At 40.6% G+C, this 15283-nt stretch overlaps 1 long non-coding RNA gene and 1 other non-coding gene across 2 annotated transcripts; both read right to left on the bottom strand.

The window, feature by feature from the left end:
- Positions 1–2851: 2851 nt before the first annotated feature.
- Positions 2852–11097, bottom strand: LOC117016897 (uncharacterized). The gene is made up of 5 exons (XR_004421989.1): positions 10984–11097; positions 9443–9480; positions 8079–8158; positions 4612–4774; positions 2852–3369 (listed from the first exon to the last, which is right to left on the bottom strand). It is a non-coding gene; the product is annotated as an uncharacterized LOC117016897 (long non-coding RNA).
- On the bottom strand, positions 7390–7590 carry LOC117017155 (small nucleolar RNA SNORA74). The gene has a single exon (XR_004422028.1). It is a non-coding gene; the product is annotated as a small nucleolar RNA SNORA74 (small nucleolar RNA).
- Positions 11098–15283: the final 4186 nt, after the last annotated feature.

The following is a 15283-nucleotide window of genomic DNA, read 5'->3' as shown; positions in this document are numbered from 1 at the left end:
TATCTGTTCTACCGTTTTATTCTTTTTATTAATGTTTTAACATCTGGTAGGGCTAGTTTTCCTTTATGACTCTAATTCTGCACAATATTATGGTTATTCTTATTTTTCCAAATGAATTTTAGAATCAACTTCTCTGGTTCCCAAAATAATCCTGTTATTTTTATTCAGATTTTAAAGAACATCGTTTTCTTCAGGAGAATTATTTTTATGTTGAGATTTCTTGGACATGGTATAACTTACCATTTATGGTTTCATTTGTGTCTTGTCAGTATTTTAATGTTTTCTTCATATATATCTTTTTTGTCTCCTTAAGTATTCCTAGTTTTATTTTCCTTCCAGTTTATCTTCAACCTGATTACTTGCTATTTCAATGAACTATTTTTAGTTGATGCTCATAGTATTTAAGTATACTTACCATCTACAAGTGATTTTTACTTTCCCCACTTATACATTTATTTTCTTCTCTTGCCTAATTGCCTTTTATAGTACACTTGAACGAAGTTTTTTCCCTTTTTTTCCCTTCCCCAGTCATTGAACATTACAGTAGCACCTGGACCCATTAACTGTGTGACTTTGGGCAAATAACATATACCCAGTAGGACAGTTGAGAGGATTAAGAGATGTGTAGAATGAAGTTAGCAGTTCTGGAACCTGGTCAACATATAGTAAATGTCAATATTCTACATTGCCACATTCGTCCTGCAGTATATTTATCCTAAAATAACAAAACATAAATTCAAAGATTATTCATTTTTGTAAAGCCCGGAGTAAACATGTTAAAATTCTCCATTTAAATTTGGTTGTAAGTTTTATCCTGGCATCTACTTGTCAGTGCAATGACCACTAGTTAAGATTCTGCAAGTTATAATTTACACACAAAGATGTTTCACAAATTTCCTTAACTATAAAGACATTTATAGATTACCAAAAAGAGTAACCAAAGCCCACATAGATATTTTAGTTAACAGATGTCTCCAATTTTAACAAGTCCTCTGCAAATTCATTATTTTCATCTATTACTTTTTGAAGTTAAATTTATTCTCAAATAGTTGTGCAGTATGTTGTATTTTTAGGGTCCTCTAGCCAATGATTTAGAAATCTGACACCTTTGTTTCCATCATTTTTCTGTTTCAAATTTAAAAAAAAAAAAAAACAGAACCAGCACTCTTATTACTCTTACTGGGGTTTTTGAAAAGCAAGCTATGTCTATGGCCTTACTCTATTCTGGGTGCATTCTGACACATAGATATTATTAGGTTGGTGCAATTGTGGTTTTTGCAATTATTTTTAACCTTTTAAACTACAATTACTTATGCACCAACCTAATAATATTTACCAGCTGGGGCTCTTTAGCTGTCAGTAGAATTGATGCTCCTTGGCTATATGGGAGTGAGGTAAACTTTAGAAGCTGGTGAGTATCTTTTCAAAGGAATCTTACATGGCATCTTACTGGCTGGCTCTGTGTTAAACCGTGGTGCAAGGACACACAAACTGGGTGCCCAGTCAGGGAAGGCGGCTTCTCTGCAGAAGTGCAGTCTGAACTAAGATCTCAAAGTAGACAAAGTGGAGAAGGATGATGGAACCAGACAGGGTAACAGCATGTGCAGAGACGGTAGCAAAAGGCTTATCAAAGACTGAAATAAACCAGTTTGGCCAGAAGGGGATCTGAGGATGGTAAAGATAAGTAATGTGGGAGAGGTAAGGATAGACTCTGCAAGAACTGACAGGCCATGTTAAGGTGAGCAAGGACTGAGTCTTGTTTATCACTTATCCCCAATATCTAGCATAGAGTTCAGCTAATAAAAGCCGTAGAAAGGGTATGAGTTAAATGACCAGTCTTTTGACAAGATGGGTAATTCGCATAGGTTACTCTCCCTCACCCATGGAGGTTAGGGATTGATAAATTAAATATGAGGAGGTTTCCCCACTGTCCCCCGGAGGAACAGATCATGACTGGGTTTTACTATACAGGGGCAAAAAATGGAAACCCAGTGTAGAAAAGGGTAGAGTGCCATAGGAGTAGCAGTAGTACAAACTGGAATAGAACTTTTCTATTCTGTCCCTTTCCCCTCCGTTTACTGCCTCATATCCAACCCATCACTGGCTAGGGTGGCCAACATATTACAAGCTTACCTAAGCCCTGGTGTTCTCAAGAGTTACAACTGAAGGGAAGGAGAGGAATTCTATCATCTGCTACTCTGGTGAAGCCCAGATTCTAACTCCGAGTTTCTGTGCCTTGAGGGTACATCCACTCTCCTTCAACTCTCCTTCAACTCGGGCCTGGGCTGGGCTCCTCCCTCTTATCAACAGCTGACACAAAATTCCCATCCTCTACTGTGAGCTCATCAGGTAAAAATAATCAGTCATCTGGGGACTGCAACATCTGCTATAAAAGACTATAGGCTCAACCACTCAAGACCATAGGATAAAATGTGTTGAGAATATTAAAAATAGAACGTTAATTGAATATAGAAGGCATTGAACTATGGATCCTGGTTGACACACATAATACTTCATTGTTTTATCAGCTCACAGGGATAGAAGCAACAACATCTCAGTATCAAGAGCACATCTAACACCCAGATCTTGGTTCCTTAATACCATTAAATAATAAAGGAACCAGGCTCCTTGGCTAAATCGTTGACTCAGAGATTGGGACAGGTTGAAGATACAAAATGACTTTCGCGTCACCTTGGTGGAGGTCAGACAGTGGGAGGCGGATGGGATCGGGATGTGCTTCCAGAATCTCTCTCGTAACCTCAAAACTGGTGCTAGATCTGGGGCAGTGCTCAAGATATAACACCCAATGTCTGACAAGAATGGAGACAACAGAAAAGGACGTAGACATTTATTTCTAAGTGTCTGAAAAATTCAATAATTTTATTTGCTCAGAGGTGGCTGTGAATCTTTGAAGGGAAAATACAGCATGATTTTTTTTTGTTTTTTAAAAACAAGAAATCAGCAAGGTGGTATTTAGATGACCATCTATTGCTCACATGCCGTCCCAGGTGTGAGCTTTGATACTATTCAAATTCTTCCTCTTCCATGAAACTGCAGCTCAGTGAAATTTTCCTTCCTCTAAATCAGTTCTCAAGCTTTACTGTGCATCAAAATTACCCAAAGGGCTTGCTGCTACATAGATGGCTGGGCCTCACCTTTCGATGGGGCTTGAGAAGCTGTCTTCCTGACAAGTTCCCTGGTGATGCTGCTGCTGTGGGTCTAAACACTGGTGTGAACTCATAACTCCCATGAAGCAGGGCCTGTGCTCCATTCCTTCACTGCTTCATACTGTCTACCACAGGGCTTGGCATTTAGTAGTCACTTTATAAATACTGGTGAATGAATGAATACATATCCTCACATTGGTTCCTGGAAAAAAAAAAGATATAAAATGAGCCCAGAGCATCTTATAGTGCCATAAAGTGAGACATACTTAAACACAACCCCACAATAATGGGGACATATTGAAGGGACACAGAAGCCAACTGAAAGAGATGCCAATGGCCAGAGATGGAACGCTTTGAACAAAATGAAGTATTATCGAATTATTTCCTAAAGTATAAATATCCATGACTCCATAGTAGTATAAATTGAATAAATGGGGGAGAAAAGACCAATTTCTTTCTGAAAAATTCCAAGTAACTTTGCAATAGTGATTTCATTGCAAAGTGTACAGTATTTGGTGGAGGGGAGTACCTTTACAGTGGAGAAACCTGGCAAGTAAGACATCAGCCAGGTGATCAAGTCTAACATCAACAGTAATAAATCATGTTGTTAGCATGTATTCCTGGTATGTGATGGGAATGGTACTTTATCTCTGTAGTCTTCCTCTCAAAATCCCTTAAGCCCAGCCTAATCATGAGAAAAACTCAATCCTAACTGAGGGACTTTTTATAAAATACCTGACACAAAACTCAAGGTCATCAAAAACAAGGAAAGTCTAAGAAGTTGTCATAGCCAAGAGGAGCCTAAGGAGACATGATGAGTAAATGTAACATCCTCAGTGGGATCCTGGAACAGATAGAGGACATTAGATAAAAACTACAAAAATCTGAATAAAGTATGGACTTTAGTTAATAATAATGTATCAGTATTAGCCCATTAATTATGACAAACGTACTATACTAATGTAAGATGTTATTAGGTGTGGGTACATGGGAATTGTTTGTACTATCTTCACAACTTTTCTGTAAACTACAACTATTCTAAAATAAAATAAATTTCAAGGTCCATTTTATCACCCCTTCCCAGGGAGTAGTTAAGTCACCCAAACAAGCAGTACAGAACATCCTCGCACCCCAGAAGGCCTTTACTGGACAACAGGGAGGGCTAACGTAACAGGGGCTCCTTTAAACCTGGCCTTAAGATACTAAATTAACAAATATATGACCCAGCAAATTGGCTCATTAAGTGTTCTAAAATAGTACTAAAGAGAAATGTTTTTAAGCAGACATTCTAAGTATTACAGTTGATTTGTTAATTCAGTGAAATTCTTTTCCAAGAGAATATTGACAGGCTCATTAACTGGAGCTGTTCATAAAGCCCCAATTAAGCAAAAAGATTAACAGGAGTCATTGTCACTTTTTAAAGTTCTTAATTAATTGCTCTTACCAGGTTGTTTTCTTTTGTGTGAATTCCTAGGCACTGAGCTTCCTATTAGTATCCCTTTGGGGCATGCAGAATTTATTCTTCTGGGGTTTTGTTTTCCCAATTAAAATTTGAGACGTGATCCAAATTTTCAATGCAAGTCTACTGACAGCAGTTTCTTTCAACCCTGAAAGGGAAACAGGCGACGGGATAGCACTCAGTACTTGGGGCCCCCCCTACTCACCCTGCTTTAGTTTTTCCTCTTATACAGGATTGGGGCCTGAGACTTGATCAGCGCAATGAAGAGGGGCACTTGTGTTCACAAACTGCTACGTATGGTAGGAGGTGGCAGCTTGGATATTTACAGACCAGTAACCCTGCCAGTACCATTTCAGTTTCCTTTGCAAAAGGATGATAAAGAGAAGGAATGAATAAAAATCTACTTTGAAATGTTTTACACTTCATCTTCTTCCTAAGACTCACCAGGAAATAAAAAAAATCAAGTCAACAGGGAGTAGTAGGTGACTAATTAACTTCACTTATCAAGTAGGAAATCCCGTTGAATTATTTTAATGTGCATGATTAAGCCATTGAAACCTCTTAGGGTATTAAATACAGGCACAAATACCAAATGAATGATCCCTTTTCAAGTAGTAACCAAGGGGCCTCTCTGCACCTGGGTAGCATTACCATAGTCAGGAAGGCAATCTGTATGCTCAGAGGAACTTGAGATCTCATATTTAAACCCTGGCTATTCATGATATTTAATATTCCCCTTTTCTTAGTAGCCATTTCTATTTCACTGCCTAGGGATGAGGCTGTGATTAGGCTCTGCTGGAATTGAAGGCTGCTGTTCTTTCTTAGGACCTCTTCCTTAGGTGTACCTTAAAAGAGAACCACTATGATAAAAGTAGCTCATGTATAAAGTATACATAAATCCCAAACACAAGAAATAAGGACTATTCTACTACTGGATAATTTACTAAAGTCACCCTCATCTTCTAAGAGATGAAGAGTTTAAGGCTATATGGTAAAGGTTTGCTAGAAGAGAAGGGTATTGATAACATGGAGTTTTTCCCATGTTGGTACTGGCCCTGAATCTGTCACTAATGAGCTGTCAACTCTCAAGGCCTGAATTCCATTCTCTAGAACAGTTTGGTAAACTACAGACTGCAGGCCAGAAACCTGCCATCTGTTTTCCAAAGGCCCCTGAGCTTACAATGGTTGAGGGAAAAATTTTTGTTGTGACACTGACAATTTTATGAATTCTAATTTCAGTGTCCATAAATAAAGTTTTATTGGAACACGGTAATACTCACTTGTTGCCAATTGTCTATGACTGCCTTTACACTGCAATTGCAGAGCTGAATAGTTGCAAGAGACCACATGATGCACAAGCCTAAAATATTACCTGGCCCTTTATAGGAAGTTTGCCAACCCCTGCTCTAGAACAGCAGTGTATAATAAAACTTCCTGCATTGGTGGAAATGTTCTCTGGGCTGTCCAATATACCGTATTTTCCCCCAAAATAAGATCTAGCTGGACAATCAGCTCTAATGAGTCTTTTGGAACAAACATTAATATAAGACCCAGTCTTATTTTACTATAAGACCAGGTCTTCATAATATAATAAATATAATATGTTATATTATAATGTAATAATATAATATAATACCAGGTCTTATATTAATGTTTGCTCCAAAAGACGCATTAGAGCTGACTGTCTGGCTAGGTCTTATTTTCGGGGAAACATGATAGTAGTCACTAAATCCTGAGATGGAGAAACTGATTTGATTTAATTTTTGTCAATTTAAACAGCCACATGTATTGTACAGCAGAGCCCTAGGAAATGAGAGCTTAGTTTAAGTCTTGGACTTAAATTTTTACAATTTTAAGTTTTCTACCTGTAAAGAATACCTCTCTTCTGTTTTCCCTTTGCTCTCACACTACTAACACCATTTCTGACACCAAATGTCTGGGGTTTTTCCCCACACCAAGCACATCTGTGTCACTAGCTGAGTGTCCTAAAATTTATCTCAATTCTGACACTATCTACACCTGGAAACAACATCAGATCCCACAGGTTAAGGTTACATCCGACAAGACTGCCCACCTTACCTCCAAATCAGAAGATCAGGTTGTCACCCATGCTTCTGACTGATAGGCTAAAAATCTGAGGTTCCCACAACGTTCTACTTAGGCTCAACTAATTTGCTAGAGTAGCTCAGAGCTCAGGGGGAAAAAATTATTGTTTACCAGTTTATTATAAAAGGATATGATAAAGGATACAGATGAACATCCAGATGGAAGAGATGCATAGGACAAGGTATAAGTGAAGCGGTACCAAGCTTTCATGCCCTCTCCAGGAGCATCACTTACACAGCACCTCCACGTGTTCACCACCCTGAAAGTTCTCTGAACCCCATGCTATTGGGATTTTTATGGAGGCTTCAACATATAGTCATGATCAATTATTAACTCCAATTCTAGCCCCTCACCCGTCTCTGGAGAATGGGAGCTGAGGCTGAAAATTCCAAGTTTCTAATCATTGCTTGGTCTTTCTAGTGACAAACCCCCACTAGAACAAAAGACATTCCTATCACCCTGGAAATTTCACGGGATTTAGGAGCTATGGTCTGGAACTAGAGGCAAAAAGTGAATATTAAAACAGGGCTGGCTGTCAGACATGAGGTCATGATGGAGGCAGGTTTCTCATTCAGGTGAAGGCATCTAGGATTCAAAGAGGATAGGAATGACATGACAGGTTGTCTCTAACAGGGTCCTTTTCTAAAAGAAAAAAAAATTGTTTGCACCCAGACTAGGACCAACTCCACAGGAGAAGTTATTCCACTCTCAGAGATGCAAAATGCTGCCCAAAGGCACTTGGACACAACACCAAAACAGTGCTTGGATCCAGACCTTAATAAAGGCAGCAATTGCTCTTCCAACAGTGTAACACCATCCGAGGCATTACACTAGCCTGGATAGCTGACAACTGCTGGATGAGTCCTAGTAAAATAGCTTTATTTGTTTCAGATACCCAGGCATCCCAGGTAGAAGACATGGATACAGGTATCCTCATGAATTAAATGTTGACTGCAAAACAAGCACTGATTGCAGACCCTGTTGCCAAAGCCTTTAAACATACAGGAAAACAAAAATCCCTTTTCCATGCATGCCTTCAGTCATGTTATCCAACATTCGGGGAGTTCCTGCCAGGTAGTGGGTACTGTGCTTGGATCTAGCAGTGAACAAAGCAAAATACCCCACCCTTTCCCTTATGAAACTTACAATCTCCCTACAAATTCCTCAGATTCCTAATGCCTTCAGACTATAAACATCAAAATCCTACTCAGCCTTTCACTGACAGGCTGCATTTGTTGGGGACAAATATTAGGTAATTTTGCCTCCCAATTGTTTCCTGATGGACACCAACTAACAGACGCTATGACTGGCACATATTCAATGTTGGAATGAATAGGGACATTTACCTGAAAACTCCACACAGACTGTACACCTGCCACTAATTTTCTCTTCAGGAGGGCCAAGGATGCCCTACTTTCAAGTCATCCTAAAAAGGAAAAGATTTTACTGTTTAATACCCCAGACTAAAACAGCAGCTCCTAAAGGCTGCTTTTCTGTAGAGATGGAAGCAGAATGCCGTCTACCATTTATAATTTACCATATTTTTTACATCCTCAGGAATTATTTTATTTCCCATTTGCCTTTTTCTAGCCTATGATTACCATTAAAGCTAACTATCCCCCAAGCCCTCTAGATACCACTAGTCTTAAGACCCCATATGTAAAAGGCTACATTCACAATGAACATCTGAGATATTCACACAAATCCTTTTAAGGAAAAGCAAATTGATAGAACAAAACTAGCTTTGATAAATAACTCCCCAGCCTCCCAACATCCTCATCAGTTCCTCCTATGGAAACCAGGATGTCACTTTTCACAGAAGCAGCAACTAAGTCAGCCCTCTTGGACAATCTCCAGCATCACCCTGAGTGATTAGTGTTTGCCTAAAACTGAGAAGCATCTCTTCTCAGAAAATTAGCATTCCAAAACAAAATCACTTACAAAGAGGGCTCAAGATTTACTGCTCCAAAGGGGCAACAACTCTGTTCACTCCTGAAAATCAGTAAGAAACCAACACAAATATTCTGTCAGCCTAAAGCAGAAATTAGTATGGCTGTAGCTAGGCCTAGTACACGTGTAGAGCCCATCAATTACTATTTTTATATTTTATTAATGAACTAAAGAATAGCCTACAATTTTAAAGAAAATTCACATCAACACTTCCTTGTAAGACATTTGTATAGATATAACTACAGCTATGAAATCCCTCTACAGAGGAATCAACCTGACTAGCTTTGTATGAGGGAGTGAGACCCATGAATTGATTTCAGTGAAAATGCGCAAAAATCCCATCCACTTCCTCTCTGTATAAGGCCCTTTTTGAACACTTGGAAGGCACTGAAAAAAATGAAAGCCTTTTCTTCCCTACTTATACATTCCTCCATGGCTTGATTACCTTTATTCTATTTCTGAGGTGTAATTCAAATAACTTCATACGAGCCAAACCTGTTGGACCACACCACTCAGAAATGTCTGTATTTTTAGGTTTCTCCCTGCAAAGTTACGCTCTTGCAGATTTAACCTTAATGGATAAGCAACTATGCTGGCATCCTGGTATCGTTAACAACAGAGATGGCGTGAACCAGGCCCAGAATGCCAACCAGCTCTCTGCTGCTGTTCTCCCAGCAGTGTAACACTTGCCTAGGTACAAGGCAACCTAGGCAGCTGCCTACAGCTGGGGCCAAAGGTAGGCAAATGGCACTGCACTCACCTGGCACTACATCTGTCCAAAGTCCACAACTGGCCCCTCTGCAATCAAAGCACATCAGGTGAAAGTCAGCCAACAGTTAGGGAATACTATGTGCAGTTCAAGACCCCTGCCCTCAAAACCCTGTAACAGTAAGGCTGGAGCCACAGAAACAACAGCAGGAAATAAAATAGATTTCCCTTGATTAGCTTTATTTTCACATGGTATTTGTTACTTATGTCCCACAGCAGTTCAACAGGAGCAAGTAAATGGTCTAGCCAACACGCATCAGGAAGCTTGGCTCTATCACATAACCGCCAAGTAACAGCAGACAAGTAACTTAACCTCTCTGTATCTCAGGCTCCTTTGTAAAATGGGAATGTTATCAATAGTACTCTACACAAGGTGGTTGGGAGGCTTACATGGAAAATAAATTACGCCCATAGGATACTATCTGGGCACTCAGTAAACATTTGCTATTATCAGGAGCTACATTCCAGGCAAGCAGATGATGGACACGAGTGGGTAGAAGGGAAAAGTTACCCTGGGAGAGCAGTGGGCAGTGAACATTGGAAAGGTTGGTTAAAACTAGGTTGAGGAGGGCCTCCAATATAGGACTTCTTTAAGAACTATAAAAGCAGAACTTTAGAAAAATAATTGGATGCAGTAATGGATGTGAAAGGAACTGGACACAGGTTGCCATTCTGCCAAAGACCTCAACTATGAGTTGAAAGCAATAACCAAAATGTTTGCAAAAATATTAATAAACATTCCTACCCACTAACCCTTATAATTTACCTTATTTTATATAAGGTTAGGGTATCTGAGACCACATCTTGTCCCAGCCACCATCTAATTTCACTCCTGACCGCCTCCAAACAATTTAGAGGAAAAGGATACCAGAATGGGCTCACTGTCCAGGTCCAAAAACCAATCTAAAAATAGCCTGCCCCTTTTAGCGACTTGGGTTGAAGGAACCAACCGAGCTCCACCGGACACGTGTTCCTCGCAACGCTTCCAAAGTCCCTGGCCCTCGTGCCTGGGGGGCGAGGCTCTCCTCGACCAGTTCTAGGTGACCCTTCAGGGACAAAAGGGATGGGAGAAAACGGGGCGACTCAAGGGCTACGATCTCCCAGTGTCTCTTCAAGACGCCCTCCAAACCCGGGGTCACGAGGAAACGAACCCCAATTTCGTCCCGTGCCACGGAAGAAGCCTCCCTATAACTCCCTCTAGTCCCGGGTTTGTAAACCTCCAAGGTTTCTCCCCACTTGGCCCCTACTCACCTGCATGCGTCCGGAACTCCGCAGGGGTACTCCTACCCCGGCAGAGGCCGCATGGGAAAGGACAGCCGGGAACCGAGAGGAGCCCCGCCCCGGGGCGGCTACTGGGCGGGGCCTTGGTGGGCGGGGCTCCCGGGCCCCGCCCAGGAAAGGCCCAGTTGGAAGAATGCGAGTTCTGTGGCACAGGTGAGCGTACTCCTAACAGTAGGTTGGACCCAGAAGGAAAAGGGTAGGAATCTGAACAAGGGCTACATTTATTTGACTCCCATTCCCTTTGTTACTTACGGATGGAAGAGGCGCTGGCTTTGGAGTTGTTAAAAGAGAAAACCTGGTGTGTTCTAGTGCGGCCGTGCTTCCTGCCTGCCCACACCGAGCGCCTCTGGGACACCAGTTTCTCTTACACATGTGACGCCTTTCGGTTTCTTCAGGCTCAGCCCACGCTTTTTCCACCTCCCACGCAGATCCTCTTTCTGGCTTTCTCCAGCAGCGCTCTGACTCGGCTTGTGGATGGCCCATCCACAAAGGTCACCTTGGCTTGCAGGTTCTCTCCAGGAGGTTTTCGGGTTCAGTACACCGGTCACTCCTACACCCTGACCCTGCGGGACCACATCACTGATGCCTGCATTGGGGTCCTTAGCTGAGCTGCAGCAGCTAAAGAACACAGGCTCATTCTGACAGACTTGCACTGTGGCACAATCAGCCAAAGAAGCCACATCCTTGATCTGGACAGATTGCACACCAGGTTACCAACATTTTTTTTGAACACTAAAACTTCCTTTCCCTTCTAGCTGAATTCAGTATGATTCTGTCCTGCTGAACAGCTGGTGAAGCTGGGGCCCAAAGGGGAGAGGCTCAGTAGCAGTAATTCCTAAATCCATTCCCCAAATTCTAGAGCCCCTCCCTTCCTAGCTTCCCCAGCATTCACCCGGCTCTGCTGATCTATTTGCCAGGCGAGCACCTGGGAATCATCCACTGCTCTTGGCGTCTACCAACATGTTTTATTATCTTTCCTCAGCTTTTTCATAATGAAAAAAAATGTGCTTCCTGTGCACCTAACCCTCCCAGGCTTTTGCTGAGAAAGCCCAGAGCCCTAAATTGATTCCAGCAAGAGACCCTAGGCAATAAGGCCAGAGAGCCACTGGAGAAGTAGCAAGCACAAATCCTCTCCAGTTTTGATGGAATCAGACACAGACTCTGGTCGGAAAAAGGCTTACATAAATACAGTAATTTAAAAAGTCACGTGAGCAGCGCTGGCCTGGTAGGCAGGAGCTCTGCTTTGCAGTTAAATAGGAATGTGGCTGAGGACTGCTGCCATAATCAATGCTCTCATCCAGCTGTCACAGTGTGTTCATAAAAGAGGGTTATGAGAGCTATAAAACAGGCTAGATTGGGTGGGTAATTGTCCTGCGGAGCTCTGCTAAAGGAAAAATTACATTAGCATCTCATATATTTTGTTTTCTTTCCTTCCAAACACACAAAATGGAGAAGGCAGAGCTACCCTGAGGATTCATGAAAAGATGAGGTTTGTGTGAACATGTGTATGTGTGCTTTCTAAAAAGAGGCAGGAAGTAATTGGGGCTAGGGAGATACTAAGGCCTTTGGGGAGAGAGGGACAAATGACCTGGTGACAACTGGATTCACAGATTAGTTCAGGTAGAAGGCAGGATTTGTATAGAGGAAAGGCCAGCCATTATGAGTAAGGCTGAGCGATGGGCCATGTTCTCCTGTCATTTTGAAAATGTGGATTTTTTTTTTTTTCCCAATGTAGGCCATTCAGTGTCTTTGGAGGAAAACCTAGATTATGATTTCTTCATTTCCTAATTTAAAAATCCTTCATAGTTAACCTCTATCCTTTTAAATTCTGAATTCATTTTGGTGAGTTAATTTATGTGGTCTTTCACCAGCAACATCCAACTCTTCTATTTTTTTGCTTGTTTCTTATTCTTGCAAAGACAAAATTGTTAGGAATAATACCAAAAAAAGAGAAAATTTCTAGATAAAAAAATATGTAGCCAGATAGAAGGCAAAGGATTCGTGTAGGTCCATCAGCTCCGAATTTGACTTCATGATCAAAAGGCTGGTCCCAAGGGACACTAGGTCTCGAACCTTCTTCCCTGCCTTTCCCTGTCTCCTCCATCTATCCATCCCCTCCTTGATGCCTTTTGCCCATGAGACTGCTCTTTTCCTTTCCTCCCTGGACAGGAATGACTGGTAGAGAAATATTTAATCATTTGTTCAGTCAGTCAACATTTACTAAGCATCTGCCATTTGCTAGACCCGTTTCAGATACTGCAGATAAAGTCAGAGCAATAGACATCCCTGCCTGCCTAAAGCTTACAATCTAGTAGGAAAGAAAGACAAGTGTATGTGACCTTGGGCATATGTCAGGGGGCAGCTAACCTAGCCTGGGGAGTCAGGGAGAGGACTAGAGATGGCAGTGTTTCTTCTGGAAGACTCTAAGGGTTTAGAGCAGAGGAGGGATCCCTCCTCATCCCTCTCCTCCTCTTGCTGCTGCTATGTCTATAATAGCTACCCAAGTTAGAGTGGGATCCTGCAGTTGTCCTTATTATATCTCAAAAGCATAGTTGGATTGGCAAGAATATAGAGAAATTGGACCCCTCATACACAGCTGGTGGGAATATAAAATGGTGTAGCCACTTTGGAAAACAGTCTGGCAGTTCCTCAAATGATTAAAGATAGAATTACTTTATGACTCAGCAGTTGCACTTCTAGGTATATACACAAGAAAATGAAAACGTATGTCTACACAATAACTTGTACATAAATGTTTATAGTAACATTATTCACAATAGCTGATACGTTGAAACAACCCAAATATCTGTTGACTGACAAATGGATAAGCAGATGTGGTATATTCATACAGTGGACTATTTGACCATAAAAAGGAATGAATGAACCATTACATTAAGTTAAAGAAACTAGACCACATATTGTTTGATTCCATTCATATGAAAGTCCAGATTTGGAAAATCTGTAGAGACAGTAAATTAAGGGTTGCTTAGGTCTGGGGCTTGGGGAGATGTGGTGATAGTTAAAGGTTATGGGGTTTCTTTTTGAGGTGATGGAAATGTTCTAAAATTGTGGTGATGGTTGCACATATATGTGAATAAAATAAATATCATTGAATTGTACACTTTAAATGAGTGCATTGTATGGTCTGTGACATACCTCTGCAAAGCTGTTTAAACAACAACAATGAAAAGCATTCTTGGGGAACTGAAAGATCTGCAGTTCTGATTAAAATTGTGAGCTGCATGGTCACTGCCAATTTTAAGGCCTAGAGAGGATTTTTTATTTTGGGTCCTGTGTCCTCTCAGAGCTTCTTCCTCAATATACAGAGAAACTTAATACGTTTGTGTGGGCAGCACATATGCAAAGGGATAGACTCTATGTTCCCATACTTCCCCTCCCTCATAATGATTTGGTTCAATATTTATAGTGTACCTACTGTGTAGAAGGTATATGGACCTGAAAGAGCCAAGTCTCTTTATTCCCTCCAATGGTTGAAATTAAATTATTAATATAATGCCCTCTATATAAATAAATAAATAAATAAATAAATAAATAAATAAATAAATAATAAAGCTCTTTAGAAAGTAGGTGATGCGGTACAAAGAATAGTCACAAAGCATCTGGGATTCTAGGCTCCCTCTATGGCATTTAGGGAAATATCATGGTGACACAGCTAGAGCAAGACCAGTTGCAGGCCTTCTTCTTCTTTTTTTTTTTTTAAATATATGTATATATTTATATATATATTTATATTTATATATATATTTATATATATATATACACACACACACATATATATATTTAATTGGAAACCTCTTTGTTTTTATTTATTTATTCTTTTATTTTTATCTTTTTTTAAGGAAGACACAGCTCACAGTGGCCCACGTGGGGATTGAACCAGCAATCTTGGTGTTATCAGCACCATGCTCTAAACAACTGAGCTAACCGGCCACCCCTCCAGGCCTTCTTGACCCTGAGCATTTCTAAGACTTGGCTCTCTCCTCACAAGCCTCCAATCACCCCTTCATTTGGTTTCTAGACTCAATTAGTCTATTTCCATACCCCTCATTTTCTCAACAAACTCACCCCCACAATGTCCAAATTGGCCCTCCAATACTGAAATCATTTGCCGGAAATTCATTAAGCTGAACACATGGGAAATTACGGAGGAGATTTCACTTGTCACTTCGGCTCAAATATAGAAAGTAATTTTAAAAGGACAGTGGCGAGAGGCTATTTTTATCTTGCTTGTTTGTGCTGAGTTTTATCTTATGTCTCTCATTCTCTTCCTGACTACCTCACTTCTTCCTTGCTTCTTTAAAATAAACATTGGTCTTTTAAATCTTTGTCTTAGGTTCTTTTATCTTGCTTTATAGAGTCGTCTCTTTCTGACTTTGTCATCCATTCATTAATTCAACAAATATTGAGTATCTACCATTTGCAGGCCCTTTACTAGGCTCAGGAGGGATACAGTAAAGAATAAAACAGACCTGGTCCTTACTATTATGAAAATTACAATCTGAGGCAAGTGGATGTCAGGTAGAGTGAATTC

The sequence above is a fragment of the Rhinolophus ferrumequinum genome, chromosome 24 (assembly GCF_004115265.2).
Source record: "Rhinolophus ferrumequinum isolate MPI-CBG mRhiFer1 chromosome 24, mRhiFer1_v1.p, whole genome shotgun sequence".
Taxonomy (NCBI): domain Eukaryota; kingdom Metazoa; phylum Chordata; class Mammalia; order Chiroptera; family Rhinolophidae; genus Rhinolophus; species Rhinolophus ferrumequinum.
Note: the sequence above shows the minus strand (reverse complement) of the source record. Positions and strands in the feature narration are given on the sequence as shown.